This window comes from Eumetopias jubatus, unplaced genomic scaffold (genome assembly GCF_037043125.1).
Source record: "Eumetopias jubatus isolate StellerSeaLion01/CBP00866 unplaced genomic scaffold, mEumJub1_p1.0 scaffold_7, whole genome shotgun sequence".
Classification (NCBI taxonomy): domain Eukaryota; kingdom Metazoa; phylum Chordata; class Mammalia; order Carnivora; family Otariidae; genus Eumetopias; species Eumetopias jubatus.
Genome location: NW_028274813.1, coordinates 69,667,318 through 69,682,966, shown reverse-complemented (window position 1 = coordinate 69,682,966; position 15,649 = coordinate 69,667,318). Strand labels below are relative to the sequence as shown.

General features: G+C 38.5%; 1 pseudogene; it reads right to left on the bottom strand.

Annotated features, from left to right (window-relative positions):
• LOC114217849 (glycerol kinase 5 pseudogene) overlaps window positions 1-11,416 on the bottom strand; it is a 64,774-nt pseudogene extending 53,358 nt beyond the window's left edge.
• Between the last annotated feature and the right edge of the window lie 4,233 nt (window positions 11,417-15,649).

Here is a 15,649-nt window from a genome sequence, read left to right as displayed (position 1 = left end):
TCTTGTCACTTTCATTCTTGCCCTTTTGTAAGAGATCTGCCTTTTCTCTCTAGTTGCTTTAAATGTTTTCCTCTCTGGCTTTAGTGTTCTGCAATTTCACCACCACGGGCCTGGGAATTGGTTTGTCTTTATTAATTCTGCCTATTTTTCAAAATACCAATTCTGGGAAATTTATAGCACTGTTCTCTTGGAATACTATCTTGCAATGTGTCTGTATATTCTCTTATGATGAAACTCCTCTAAGTATATGTTAGATTCATTTTATCCTCCACATTTGCTTAATCTCTCTTCCCATCTTCATACTCTCTTGCTGGGTTACTTAATCAATCATCAAGTTTACACATTTGTTATTTAGTTGTGACTAATATTTGTCCAATATATTAATTTGGTTTTTAATCTCAATTAATAAAATTTTCATTTTCTAAATCCATTCTTTGTTTCATTATTCTCATTGGATTTAATGTCTTAATCATCATTAATATAATAAGTTTTTAGAAATATTTATTTATTTTAGAGAAAGACCAGGAGCGGGAGGGGCAGAGGGAGAGGGAGAGAGAAACCCACGCTGAATACAGACCCTGATGTGGGGCTCAATCTCACAACCCTGAGATCACAACCTGAGCCTAGACCAAGAGTCAGATGCTTAACCGACTGTGCCACCCAGGTTCCCCAATAATTTTATTTTTATTATCATTTATGTCAACTTCTTTGGGCTATAATCATTGCATTATCTATTCACTAGCATATAATTGATCATTTAAAAATGTTTTGTACCTTGTATTATGACATTATCTTTATACAATTTCTTTCGTTGGAAATCCATGTAGCCTATGTGGTAGGAGTGTCCATTTAGAATAGTTATATTTGCTTCCACCAAGTACCTCGCTAGCATTACCAGCCAGGGACCAAGTTTTATATTACTATTTTGGTTTCTTATTCATGGTCTATGTGGGTAAAATAAATTCAGTGGAATTTGCAAACCCCCTCTGACCCCTGTCTTTTCCCTGTCCTACTGGCTAGATGTTATCTAATCTGAGGATGAAGCCATTCGTGGACCCCAACTTTATGAAGGGATCTCTCACTATCCAATATCTAGCTCAAAAAAACCCCAATGCTTTACCTCAATCCCTCAAGTGAGGTCAAACTGAAGCTACTTTTTCTCTGATGACAATCCATTCAAAGGCCCCAATTCCATGCAGGGATTTCACTTCCAAATACCTAGCTTGAAAGGGGCTAAGGCATTAGCTCTGTCCCTCTAGTGAAATGAAAGCCTAACTGACTAGCCTGCAGTTCACAACTCCCACTTGACCTCTTGCTCCAGCACAGCCAGAGATTCAACATGTGCATATAATTCTGCTTTTCGGCTTCACCTATGTTCCTAAGCACCTGGAGATTTCGTTTTCTTTTTGAAAGCTCAGCTATGCATTAAAGAAATGTTGTTTTTACATTTTACCCAACGATTCTAGTTGCCAGGTTATCTTGGTGCGCCATCTTATTGGAATCCTAAAAGCTGTTTGAGCCCTTTCCCTAACTCAGCATTCATGAGGCTAAAACATGTTCCTATCCATCATAGTTATAGATTATGCAATGAATTGTGCTAATATAGGAAGTATATATTTGCAAAGACTCCTAGGATAATACCTCTCAATCTTTAATTGGCTCATAATTCATTTGCAGAGTCTCAATCAAATGCAAACGCTGATTCAGTAGGTGAATCATGTGATGTCCAGGCTGCTGGAGGCTCTATTTTGAGGAGCAAGGCCTAAGGAGATTCTGATACACACTCTCTAAGGAGGTATCTTCCCACCAACTGCCTGCCTCTTCCAAGTCACTGTTTACAGCAAACTATTTGCAGGTACATTTGGTGTTGATGACCTGATCAGACCACCACAATATTACATATCTCTTCAAGTTTTGTATGATCTTTCCTTATTATTTTATATTTAAAATTCTCACTTCTAACTTAGCAACATTAGCTATTTCACTTATGTACTGTGTGCCTCAGTTTCTCAGAAAATGGGGGTTTAAATAAATTCTTTAATTTTAGAGATAATATCTACAATTTTTGCGACCCCAATATTGCCTACATAGAGAGGACCACATAGAAGACACTCAAGGCATGATCGCCCATTACCAAAAATGAGACAATGTACATTACCCAGATATGGACTCACTGCCCTTGTCTTTGTTCTACAATTTTATGAAAAGAGAACTGCTTACCACCAGAAGACTGTTGCCTGTCCATTACCTATGCTGAGCACTTTAAAAATGAGGCACAGTCTGGAAAGGAGAGACTGTGGGGAGTGAGTCTATTGCCCTCAAGGATTGTCTGTCTTAAATTCCTCAAGGTGAACATCATTGCCTAGAGGGGACCATAATAAATTGCTTCCCCAGCTGTGATGTTGCTTAAGGACACAGTTTCTGAGTCTACTGGCTTCATTACTCTCTAACCTGGGGTGAAAAGAGACCTCAAAAGGGATTTTAATGGAACTCTCTTTGCCCTCTTCTACACCCTAATGTACATTACAGACTATCCCTCCCAGAAGATAAAAAGAAAGAAATAGGTTTGGTATACACAGCTGAATGTGAGTACCCAAGAATCATATCGGTGTTTATCCCCAAGGTAGTATTTGAATAGCTTCTCTTACCCTTTTATCATTTCATCACTGAGCTCATCTTATAGTGATGGAATATTTTTTGAGAGTGTGTGTGTGTACTCCTTATATAGAGAGAATACACACACATAGAGGGTTTGAAAGAGATTAAGATGCTTGGCCCTCATTTCCTTTGCTCATTCATTTTAATTCTGGCTGATTTATACATATGAGAAAGTGCCTTAGATCATGCACACACACAAAATCCCCATAAAACTCCCTAGAAAAGCCCAAGCAATTGAGTGCCACGTGCTGCAGACAGAACCTGGGATAGAGTATAACTAACCAAGTAAGCAGCTGTCAGAAAAGCTGAAACTGGGGTCTCAGGTTCTCAGTGGGTCATTGTTGGAGCTCAGCCATCCAGGAATACTCTAAGTAGCATACTTTACACCCAGTGTTTCCCCATACTGTGCTTCTCAAGTCCATATCTAACTCAATGATATCTTAAAGCAACTGCAACAATAGGCCAGCTTATCCCTATAGATCTTACTTCCCCAGGAAAGCAGTCTAAGAAGATTTCACTCACCACAGAGGTGCTCTGAGCTATACTGAACGTACACTTCGGTTGTACAGAATGCACTCAAAAGATGTCCACTCTTTAACCCATCCGGGAGTGTGTTATAATGTGTTGGTATTGTCTCTTACTCCAGGAAGCATTGCAACTCTTTTTCTTACTGTTTCCCCACCACTGATGATCTATAATTGACTTCTCAAAAAAGAGACAGAAAAGCAAGAGAAATTTCTTTTTTTTTGATTGTTTCAATTTTATTCAAAGTTAACAGATTTTTAGTAGAATAAAGTTTAATTTGAACTTAACAAGATTTCAAACTTTTTGGATTTGTAACTTTAATATGCTACATATTAGCCTAAAACTTTTAACTGCAAAATATCCTGTTTTGTACATTCTTCTCTTCCATAGAGGAATGTATTAAATAATCCTAATGCCCCACATCAGCATCCTGCTTCCTAGGGAACCCTCTAACTGGCCTCCTGGAGTCCATTCTTCACCCTCCCAACTAATCCTCTCACTAATTGTCAAAGTGGTCTGTTCAAATATAGATCTATCCATGTCCCTCCCCTGCCTAAAATTCTTCAGTGGCTCTCCAGTGCCTTCATGATTAAGTTCAAACCCCTCTGTATGAGGAGTCTACCACAACTGGACCTCTGTTCCTCTCCAGCCGTTCCTCTTGCTCTTCCCCTATCAGCACTTACTGTAATGGGCTGGGACATTTGCACAAGCAGCTTTCTTTATCGGACCACTCACCTCTTAGGACTCCTTACCTCCTCTCCTGGCTGTCTGCTAACTCCTTCAAAACTGAGCCTCCTCTGGGAAGCCTGCACCACTTGCTTAAAGCTATGGTTGTTCGCTGGGTTTATCACACAGGTATAATAATTGGTTGACTTGTCTGGCTGTAACTAGAGACTCCCATAGCAGGGACTATGTCTTTTTTTTTAATTATTATGTTATGTTAATCATCACACATTACATCATTAGTTTTTGATGTAGTGTTTGTTCCATGATTCCTTGTTTGCATGTAACACCCAGTGCTCCATTCAGTACTTGCCCTCTTTAATACCCATCACCGGGCTAACCCATCCCCCCAGCTCCCTCCCTCTAGAACCCTCAGTTTGTTTCTCAGAGTCCACAGTCTCTCATGGTTCATCTGGGACTATGTCTTTTAAACTCTTTATTCCCAGCAGTGACGGTCATGTAGCAGGTACTCAACAAATTTTCAATATGTAAAAGAATGGAGTGGTTTCTAATGCCAAAGAAAAGCCTATCTACTCAGGAAGTTTACCCAGAGACTTTCCCTTTGCTGAAGACAGAGCAGTTGAAAATTAGTTTTCCTTGCCTCATAATTCTGACTGAAGGAGTGAAGTGAGGAGGGTGGCGGTAGGAGGGGGAAGACCCATCCACAGAAGAGGTCAAATGAGTATTTTGTGAGTTATGTGCATATGTGTATGGAGCTTAATGGACACCAAGGTTTTCCAGACCCGCTCTATAATTCTGTGATTTGGGAAGAGAAATGCTATTGGCAAGAAACGGCTTTCAAGACAGTTCTCGCTTTTATAAAATCCACACATACCAACAGCAAGGCCAGCTAGAAAAGCTGCACAAAGGCAGGACATGTCTAAGTTGATGGGTCTCTCTATATTCACATTAATCAGGTCTGAAGTCATCTGCATAACAAAATTGTTCTTACAAACTCCTCCATCTGCCCGGACTTTTGTCACAGGGATATGGATCTCTTTCTGCATCAACTCATATAACTGTTTGTTTCTGAAAGCTATTGACTCCAATATTGCTCGTACGAGATAGTATTTATCGGTGGAAGCCTTCAAACCCATAAAAGAGGCACATGCACAGGGGTCATTTAATGGACCCTGCAATCCACTAAAAGATGGAACAAAACAGACTCCTTCAGAACCTTCTAAACTTTTGGCCATTTTTTCAGTCTCAGCAGCATCTGTGAAAAAATCTAATTCTTGAGCCCATTTGATGATAGTACCAGTGTCTCCTGCATTGCTTTCAGCTAAGTATACAACTTCTTGGCCAATCTTCCACCCAATTAGTGGATAAAAGCCTCCAATAGTATGCTGAAGGCTATTTCCAGTATTAATATCCAAAAATGTCCCAGTTCCCATGGTTAGTTTCACGTCTCCTATGTGGAAGCAGCACTCTCCAAACATGGCTGACTCAGCAAGAGAAATTTCAATTGGTACACCATTTTTCAAATAGAAGTGCCTTGGCTAAAATTAACAAAAAATATTTGTTCCTTTAACCTAAGAATTAATTTGTTGACCTTTATGGCTTTATTTTCACAGATAGCAAATTCCATGTACCTGGAGAAAAGAAGAAAATGGAGCATTGGCATAGAGACAATTCCCAAATCCGACCTTAGTCAAAAATTCCTACCAAAGCCTTTAACAGAAGAAAGCCAAAGTGACTGGGGGGAATGTAATCTCTTCTCCTGTCTGACCATATGGTGGAAAATCTTGGGAGAGTAGAACTTCCAAGAGGCAGGCAGCCCCAAGAATAAGAGATCTGAATCTACAGAAAGAATAAATGACTGCCACATTACCAAGAACAGAAAGAACTTTGTATGTTGTAAAGTTTGAAGTCCTGGGAGCATTCAGCCTACAGGAGAACACCCTCGGCAGAAAAGCACCAGCGGGAAAAATCCCTTGGGACCATGCACTCTAGAGGGCAGGGATGTGTCTGTTTTTATTTTACCCCAGCTACCTAAGGCATTGTGTGACACATGCTAGGTACTCCATGTACACTCCACGTAGTTTTACAGAAGAAAGGTGAGGAAGGAGAGAAAAAGAAATGAGACATATTTATCCAGTTTTACAGTATATTTTGTTGCTTCTTATTGATGGAGCAGCTTGGTGACCTCTATTTTTAATTTCACAAAGCTGCTGGCATTTATTGAGCATTACAGGGTCCTCTTGACTGATCCTTTATCACCATATGCCCCAGTCACCCATCGAGGTCTGAACTGGCAGTTACTCAGTGTGCCCCAAGTATAACTTTGTGACCACAGGAGCTAGTGTTTTCTGTAATTATGCTCCTGGGCTGTGAAATCCGTTCCCTGTTGACATTAAGAGAGGAACGTCTGTTGTAGAAATTAGGTTAAAGTAAAGGAGGTGCATGTATTTGCTGATCTCTTTAATCTTTACTATTGTTTTAATTTGATTTTTTATTCTCTGCATCACCACTTGGTAAAGTGCTAGTAATCATAATGACAACCAGCACTTGTATTTTACCAAGTTCCAGATGTTATTTAATCCTCAAATAAGCTTTATTGGAAGTACCAAAACTCTCCTTATTCTACAGATAAGAAAAAAATAACCTGAAGGACAGAGAGGTTAAGCAATGTAAGCAACAGAGCCCAGGTTCAATCCAAACAGTTTATCTCTAACAGTATGATAAATATATTTAAACTACACATAGATACGTATACTTGCATATGAATGTATAATGCATGTATTTTAAAGTAGATAACACTGTAAGTTTGAACAATGGATATTCTTGGAAATTGTATATTTTAGCAACATCTGAGTAATTACACAGCAACTACCACCTCCATGTTCCAGCCACTATACTATCTGCTTTATACACTGTATCTTAATACATACAAGTGAGATCTTATTTGGCTGAGTAGATCATTTGGTTTGTATGATACCCTCTCCCAAGGCATTTTTTAGTAAATGGCATTATCATACACTAAACCCAGGTTGAATCCAAAGCCACACTCTTAAAAAAAAAAAAAATGATCATATAATATGTAAAACTTAAGACCAATTCATTAGGACTATGAGTTGAATGTTTACAGTTGGGATATATTTTGGCAAACATATTATAAACTTGGGGTCCACTTCCAGATCCCTTTGTCTCCTTTTCCATCTCTACAGAGTTTATGATCATCTCCACGTATGTGGTGGAAATACTCACACACTACACACATACACACGTACACACATACTTACAGAATCAAGTAAAATGAACCCCAGGACTTATAGTATTGAAACTCCTAAAATGAATGGGTGATGAGAGGCTTTTGAAAAGATCTTTGGGAGGATCATCTCAACTAATAAGGCCTACTGGATATCGCCATTATCTTTTCTTTTTTCAAAAATGTACCTTAGAAGAAAGGGACTCAGAGTGCCACACACACTGGCCAGGCTTTGTTCAGGACTTCCCAAGGCTTTGCTGATGTTCACTTTGGTTCAATAACAAGAAAAGCCTGCCATTTATAAATATTCTTTTAAATACAGATCCAGGGGTTGTTAGTTCAAGTTCTATGATGATATAGAACTATGTACAAAGCGTAATGGTCAGGGATAACTGAACTTTACATTATCAGGCCTGAAAAAGAGTACACTAGTTTCACTAGCACCTGGGTGTTCTCGGTAAGACCTCTAGAAGGTAAAAGAAGATATGCTGAGATATATAGCACCTGTGTCTGCTCCAGGCTCCTCTCACTGCCAACTTCATATCCTTAAAGTCTGGAATTACTAATAAGTCAACATCCCAGAGGAAGGGTGTGTGTGTGTGTGTCTATTTCCCTCAGACTAAAGAAACAAAAAGTTTAAGGGCTCTGAGGAGTGGGAATATTTAGTTAGTTTGAGAAATATGAGGTTTTATGACTGGGGTGGAATGAACAAGTAGGAGGAAGTGGTTGATGAGATTAGACAGGTTAAAACTAAATAAGAAGGCCCCAAAGACATGCCAGCACTGCTTGGCTTGTGGAGACTAAATTTTCTACTTTCTGAGAAAATGGAAATTGGCTCTGTGATGCCCCTTTCTCGTAGAAAGGAATCCCAGGTACCCAGGCCTCACTGTGAACTAGGAGCTATATAAAGGAATACTGGTCTTATTAATGTATATCCTCTCTGCTTCTAGTCAGAAAAACATCAAAAAAGAACACCAGCTGGCTTTTTCCCCTGTGATATCAGAAAGGCCAGGCACCATGTCAGTGAAAATGGGGAAACAGCGTGAAAAGGAATTCTGAGGGAATACCAGGATGAGTCTAAGGTGGTTCTTGCTTTCCAGGAGGTCCCAGATTCAGAAGAGAGACTGGAGGAGACCAGAGGCCCAATTCCCAGGGAAGGGAAAGATTAGAAAAGAGTCAGAGGAGGGAGCCTGAGAACCTCTCCTTGGTGGGACAGGTCTTCCAGGTAAAGGTGATATCTGAGCTGTAGCTCTGTTTTTGTTTTTTAATCTGTGTAGCATCTGCTATGACCAGGGCATGGGGACTGGATCGGAGAGGAGTGGTCTAGACTTAAAGCCTATAAAATTTAGAGGGATTGGGTTTGTTTTGTCTTAATTGCTTTATTGAGGTATAATTAAGATAGGAAAAACAGACCAAGTTTAAAGAGTACAACTCGATACATTTGACATGTGTACACTGATAAAACATCACCACAATCAAGATGACAGATATATTTATCACCTACAAAAATCTTATGTGCTCTTTGGTAATCCCCCCCCACTACATTTCCCATCCTCCCATTCCCCATAGCTGGTAAATTGCACATCGGCTTTCTGTCACTATAGATTAGCTGGCATTTTCTAGAAATATTGCTTATAAGATAAACTCCAGTGACTCAACATGCCATGGAAACCTTCATTGGTTCCCATCTCCATCCACAATGTCATTTCCAAAGACTCTCCCAACTGCCCCTAAGTTCCAGCCACATTTTAAACCACTTATGAGTTCCCTGTTCTTTCACAGTTCTTGAGATTTTTTTTACATGCTGAACCCTCTACCAGAAGTCCTCCCTCCCATCATCAATTTTGTGAGGTCTTAATGACTCTTCAAGACCTAGCTCAAATGTATGAAAGCATCAAGCAGCTTGGATGACTCTATGCATTGTGTTACAGATTTATCTGGTGTACATTTATATTAATGACTTATATTCTTCATATTCATTTGCCTATTTCTCGTGCTCAACCATGAGTTCCTTGAAGGCAGATACTATAGCTTATTAATCAGTGTTTCCTGAGCACTTTGCATCTATTTGGTACTTATGTATGTTTGTTGAATAAATGAATGAATCAGTGAGTAAGCCAGAGAATCAATGTGACTTTCTTCCTCTTCCCTTACCTAAATGTACTCCACGTCCCATGAAATCTTTATATAAACAGCAGAAGTTTCAACAGCAAATAAATTGTCTTTCCAAATATCTTTCTACAGGTTTGCTCCTATACAATGATAACTTAACCTTTTCTGCTTCTTCATTTTTCTTTTCCTTCCAGCTCCTACTGGCCTTTAAAATACATATATAAATTAATAGACCAAAGAAATAGTTAATAGGCAAATTAGTAAGAATGAGGTCAAGAAGAGAAAAACTCTTCTTGCTAATGCCAGCTACATCACTGCAAACCTTAAATACCACCACACTTGTAAAATCAGTAAAGCAGACAAAAATGCATTTTCCAAATGCATTTCATCATCCAAGGATAACCACAATTTTCCCCTTCATACAGTTTCTTCTGGCCTATACATGTATGCACATTGATTTATCTTTACAAACTGTGGATCATACTATGCATAAAGTTCTATATCCTGCAATTTTATTTACCATTTTATCGTGACCATTTCCTCCTATCTTTCCAAACATGAACTTTAATGAATACATAATTTTCCTTTGTGGAGTTGATATAATCAACTCTTGATTTTCTAAGCTAATGGAGGCAAATTATATTGGAAATGAGATGGCTATCTAATACCTACTAGGATAACCAGAGTTTGTCAAATTCCTCCTGCAATACAGAGAAGTTAAAGGGAAAGAGAAATGTTGAGTCTAAACAGAGAGTTGTTGAGCTTTTTTCCTTTCACAGGAAAAAAAAAATATTGGTTAGCATTTCTTTGATATTAAATAGTGAAGAAGATTTTAGCAAGTTCCCCAAAGGTCTTAAATTAAGGATTGATTGATTAATATTCTATATAACTTTCCCCATTTCATTTCATCAATATGGCACTTTAGGCCTTTTCTCTCTTGCATCATTATGCACTGACCTTTCCATTGTTAATGCTTCTGTTCTATGCCTGAGTAGAGAGAATTTTTTTCCCTCTTTTCAGAGATTAGCTGCAAAGAAAATTTATGTGACATTCAAAAGAATTATTTCCAACCTACCCTTTCAAATGCCTTTCTGACATCTAATGATATAATTGAGCTACATTAATTTTAGGGAGCATCTATATTTGCATAATAAAAAATTTGATTTTAATGTACTTCAAAATATGCATTGCTTCAAAATTAATGCAGTATATTTTGCAAAAGATACAAGCCACATTTAATTTTGTTACTCTATTACAGCATACTTTGCATTTCATGGTTTAGTTATAAAATGAGTCAATTTCAATATTGTAAGGTTTATTCACTCTCTCCTGTTACCAATATGCAAATTTTCTCACTAAGAACCATTTGTTGATGTCCAGGGCACCCCCAATACCAGCACTATTTTTGATACAGATTATATACACAATAACATTGTCTAAGCCCAACCTTCTCTGCATCTGTTCTGTGTAACTCTACCTCTTTAGGATGATAAATGGACTCATGTAAAATAGTGCTTTTTGACTATATAACTTAGGACAAAACTAGATTTAACAAATTCCATGTTTCCTTACTAATAGTACTTCTTGGGACCATTAAAGGAGTAGTAGAATAAGAATAAAGAAGAATAAAACAAGATTTACTCTAAATCTCAAAAAGGACACAATATTTCCTCTTCTCCAGCAAATTACCAGGGAACTCTTATCCTTGCATCGAAGGACTGATTATTCTGGAATATACTGATCTAAGTACATCTTCACTATTTCAAGAAATATTCCCACTTTTCCAGTTTTCTCTTTGAGTTTGGGGATTCCAACCAAAGTGGGAAGAATAGCGTGAGTTGTAGGAAAGAGAAATGGACTGAGGACCACTCAGAGGGATGGTTGAGATGTGTACCAGGGAGGAGCTCTTGGACAAGAGTGCACACAATGACCCTGTCTCCACACCTCTGTCCCACAACCCATTCAGGTTTCTGCTCAGGCCTAGTTTCAGACATTTTCCAGTTTAAAGCAGCTTCAGATTGGTTTTTCTCCTCTTTGAAGGGTTTACCTTCAAAATATATCCTGAATCTCATCATTTCCTGCTACCTTGATCACTGTAGTTCTAGGTCAAGCTACCACCATTCCTCGAAGCACAACAACAATGGTCTTGTCATCATCGGTTTCTGGATTCCCACGCTTGCTCCCCAGCATCTCTTCTTGACACAGTAGTTAGAGTTAATCCTTTAAGATGTAAGTCATATTTATGACTCTGTGATGAAACCAAAATAGCTTCGTCTTATAGCCAAAACATCTACCATGGCTTCCAAATACATAGAGGACCCAGCCCTTGCCCTCTCCCACCCCTCTACTAACTGATCTCCACAAACGTGCCTTCCCAGGCTTGCCTCCTTACTTTACTGCAAATACAGCAAGCATGCTCCCATTTTTGTCTTTGTACTTGCAGACCTCCGCCTGTGACACTCTCCCCCCAGGATATCTGCATTGTTTGTTAACTCCCTTCTTTCAGAGAGTAAATGAATGAATGAAGAACTTTAAAAATTTATACAGTTGCTATTTTCCACAAGGGAAGCTGACATATGTGATAGAGTAGACAGCACCAGTTTGCTTGGCCTTAATTCTGTAGGACTGTATACATTTATTTTTTTAAAAAGATGCTAATGTGAATATGAAAAATATTTAGGGAAACACAATTAGAGAGAAAAAAATCCTGAATTTCCTATCCTATATATTCTATATAATCTATTTAGGATTATATGGATCACATAGACTGAGAGACAAATGCAGATGTCCTTCTGTTTTTCTATTTCTAGAATCAGCTGTGGCAGAGCTGGAAATGATTTGGGACCTCTTCTACAATAACTTCCCCATTTTCAAAGTAAAATGAGACAGATGATGAAGTGATTTCCCCCCAATCCCATAGCTTCTTTCATGAGTAGGATATACATTCTCTACCTCTCAAGCCCCTGTGCTTCTATTACCCTAGACATTTTATACTTTGTGCTGTATAATAAGTTATCCAGAGGCACATGCATTGGCCATGGGGCCATAATTATATCTTCAGGGTAGAAATGAAAGAAAAGAAAGCAAGCTAAAATTTGGCTGCATTTCTTGGTTTAGGGCTGAGAAGAAAAAATCTGCTAAACTGGGTATTTTCCCTTCACACAACTTCCAAAATGGCTTCCAGCTTTGCCTCACTGTCTGCAAAAAAAAAAAAAAAAAAATTAAGCTCAAGTAGAAATGCATATGAAATTGCTGAAGAGGCTTACAGTTGTACCCTTTCCCATATCAATATTCTTTATGAAAGTTAAACAGTTTTAGTAAAAAGTCTATACATCCCTCTGGCAGAGAATACCCAAACCTTGAAGCCACCTTTTATGAATTACTTCTGAACATAAAGCCGAATATTTTCACATGTGATATACTCCTTAAAGCAACAGACAGTTTTAAAGATCAAAAAGAAAAACATTCTGTTTTTGAGTAAATACATGATTGTTTCTGTGTTCCTCTTCCGTATTTCCATCAACTTTTGGGGATTTGATACTGTAGCTTTTAAGAAAACATCCTGACGCATATTTACAAATGTTCCTGATTTTTTAAAGAAGGCAGAGTGTACCCAATCATGCAGCATGTAAACTAACTGTGAGTTCCCTTTCTTCTCTCAGAATGTTTTTACGTGCCACTGTGAAGTACACGGGCCACCTCACACCCTCCCGCTAATGCAGGACAGAACAGTATCAGAAATGTGTACTTGAATAACTATTGTCAGAGGCATTTATAAATAAAAACAAACTTAAGGGCATAATATATTCTTACAAAAGAAATGTTGGTGAATTCTAAAAAGAGCCTAAGAATAATTCCATTTCATTTGTGGGAGAATATTACTGGGCTTCTTTTCCATGGTGTCACTCGTATTCCACACTCTTTTTCCATCTACTCTGCAGGATTACAATAAGAAGGAATAAATTTTAAAGTAATTTCAGAAGAGGGGACATGCTGTATATACACCTCTCTGTACTGATCAACTTGCACATAAGCAGGCTAATTTCTATTTTCAGAGACCTTTATTAATATTGGTTTTTCTATAAAACTTTTATGAGCATGGGAAGTCATTCGGCCTTATCAGCATTTCCATCCACACACCAAGTAAGCTAAAGTAGCTGCTTAGATGGAAAATCAGTTGCAGTTTGAACGAGGTATATGCCCATATCCCTCATTGCCAGGTTGAGCTATTCCCTTCCTTACTATTTCTGTACTCCTTACACCTGCTGGCCATCTTGCAACTTCTTTTGCTCTCTTAAGCAGACCTGTTCTAGTGCTGTTCTTTTCCATCATGTTTGTAAAATCCATTTAGCTCCATGATAACACCATTGCTTTTTAAAATATTTATTTGTAATAAATGAAAATGGAGTAACTGCTTTGCACCCAATAAACACCCAAAATTATTACCAGGGGAGCCAAATAAATCAAGATGATTGTTTGCCTAGTTCTACCTAATTCTACCACGCACAAATGCGCACCCCCCCCCAACACACATAAATGTGCACATGTATTATGACCTGGTCAAACCCATGGGAAGTTTCAAAGACAGTAGGGGTGATAACATCCTTCCTAGGACCCAGAAACCTGGAATGAGGTATGTACCACCCACTGGGAGTGATTATGTTTGTGATTAACTACAAATTCTATAGATTTCTGTATTCACAATCTCAGCTGGGAAGCTAGCACTAAAATGGGAGATTGAGACAGAGGCCAAATCCTTTAATTTTCTTTCCCAATAATAATTTTGGCAAAAGATACAGCTTAGTATTAAAATTTAAAGAATAAAAGAAAGAGGATCAGCATCTGGGAAAGAGTCCTAGGAGGCAGAGTGAAACTTTTAGGGGTGTTCCACAAAGAGCACACAAAATAAAAATCCGAGTATAAATGTGGTCTTTGTGGCATCTGTTCCCATTTTCTCTCATTTCTCTTCTTTCCTTCTTCCCCATTTTCTTGGTCTGTTAATGAGTTTTCCACATCTCTTGAATAAGAAAAAATGTGCTCGTGTCTTATTTTTCATTTCCAATTTAACCAGAAAGGTCACGGAGACATTTTAAAATAGTACTTCTTGGCAATATTTTAAGGCTGTTAAAATCTCTTAATTCTCAGAGGTTCCACCGGAATCACCAACCTTTTTACTTGACGACTATCCCCAAGAAGAAATACCAAATACCATTTTCTTTTTTCCCCCCGCTTTGTATGCAAGGTCAAAAAAAGTATCAGAGAGAAGAAATGGGTTCTAAACGGTCTAGGTCAGCTTTTCAGCCAAGACCATACACACTGACACGTGATAACACGTGATAATCCATTTTTGTTATTAGATCAAATTCAGAAAAAGGTCACACAGTTCAAAATAGCCCTTAAAATTAAATCAGAAGGTTGTCCCATTTCAACCCTTTCTGAGAAGAATTATATTGTATCCCAGATGCACGTTGATCAGTCCTATCTGTTAAAGCTGCTTGCTTTTCCCTCCAGAGGCTCCTCTCTTCTGGGGAAATGGCCAAAGAGGCTAGGTGTTGCTCTCTCACCCTTGAAATCCATTCTTTGGCTTCTGATCTGTGGCAGGGCATACTTAATAGGTAAGGTTAATTGGAGTGAGATTTTTCAACATCTTCCCCAAAGATCTTCAAATCCTCAAACTATAATACAAATAGGTGATTAATTTCTGTTTTCACGAACTCACCATCTGGATGGCTAACAACTTTGGGCTCCACTGTGAGTTCGAAAAAGAAAGTATCCAGGTGTCATCTTTGTTTTTGTTTGGTTTTGCCTGTTTCCTCCATAAAAATTTGTAATTGCCATCACTTCATGCTATCGTCCTCCACTCTATCCCTTTCTAGTGACACAAAGGCTGAAAAGTCTTAACAGCATGATGTAAACAGGACCACAGGTGTACCACTTCCGTCATCACTGGACTGACACTGGAGATGGCCATCATACACCAGTCAGCTGCATCCAGCCACTCAGGGGACAGAGGGAGTGGAGGCAAAGGAAAAGGGGAGGACTGTCTGTTAAGTTCCTGCTGTGTTGGGCATTTTGAATCTTGTTTGGTACCCAGTATAGTATTGGGTAATTTTACAACAATGCTTTAGGTTGGATTCTCCTCATATTAAAAGTGATGGACTTAAAGCTCAGACAGGTCTATGTGATACCTGTAGCGTGAAGCAATTATTTCAGGCTCAGAATGAGGATTTTATGGACTGAATATATGTGTCCCCCACGCCCCAAATTTATTTTTTGAAGACATAACCCCCAGTGTAATGGTACTTTGAGATAGTGAGTAGGGAAAGGGTTAAGGTATAGGCAGGGAGAGATAGGAGGCCCCTGACTAGACTCTGAAACTATTCCTGGCAGGCAGAAATGCTGAGACAGAGCGGAACAAGAGAT